The 211-nt window shown below is 56.4% G+C and overlaps 2 protein-coding genes across 2 annotated transcripts in view; one reads left to right on the top strand and one right to left on the bottom strand.

Moving 5' to 3' along the window:
* Nucleotides 1-211, bottom strand: part of LOC106895182 (endogenous retrovirus group K member 18 Pol protein-like) — a 151891-nt gene that overhangs the window by 66676 nt on the left and 85004 nt on the right.
* Nucleotides 1-211, top strand: part of CDK15 (cyclin-dependent kinase 15) — a 107232-nt gene that overhangs the window by 106339 nt on the left and 682 nt on the right. The window lies entirely within an intron of this gene.

Raw genomic sequence — 211 nt, 5'->3', positions numbered from 1 at the left:
CTTCCCCTCCCCTCCCCCCCCCCCTTTTTATTTTTTTTTCTTCCTTCTTTTTTAATAACTCTGGGCACAGGCAGCTGTTTGCATTTTCAAAGCCTGCTCAGAAAGCAGCCAGTTAATTTTAGTTTGCTCGGGCCACCCTGAGAGAGCTGGCGGGCCCCCCCCCATCCCTACCCGGCTCTGCCCTGCAGCGGCAAGAAGGGGGGGTGGTGGG

The sequence above is a fragment of the Calidris pugnax genome, unplaced genomic scaffold (assembly GCF_001431845.1).
Source record: "Calidris pugnax isolate Ruff unplaced genomic scaffold, ASM143184v1 scaffold103, whole genome shotgun sequence".
Taxonomy (NCBI): domain Eukaryota; kingdom Metazoa; phylum Chordata; class Aves; order Charadriiformes; family Scolopacidae; genus Calidris; species Calidris pugnax.
Note: the sequence above shows the minus strand (reverse complement) of the source record. Positions and strands in the feature narration are given on the sequence as shown.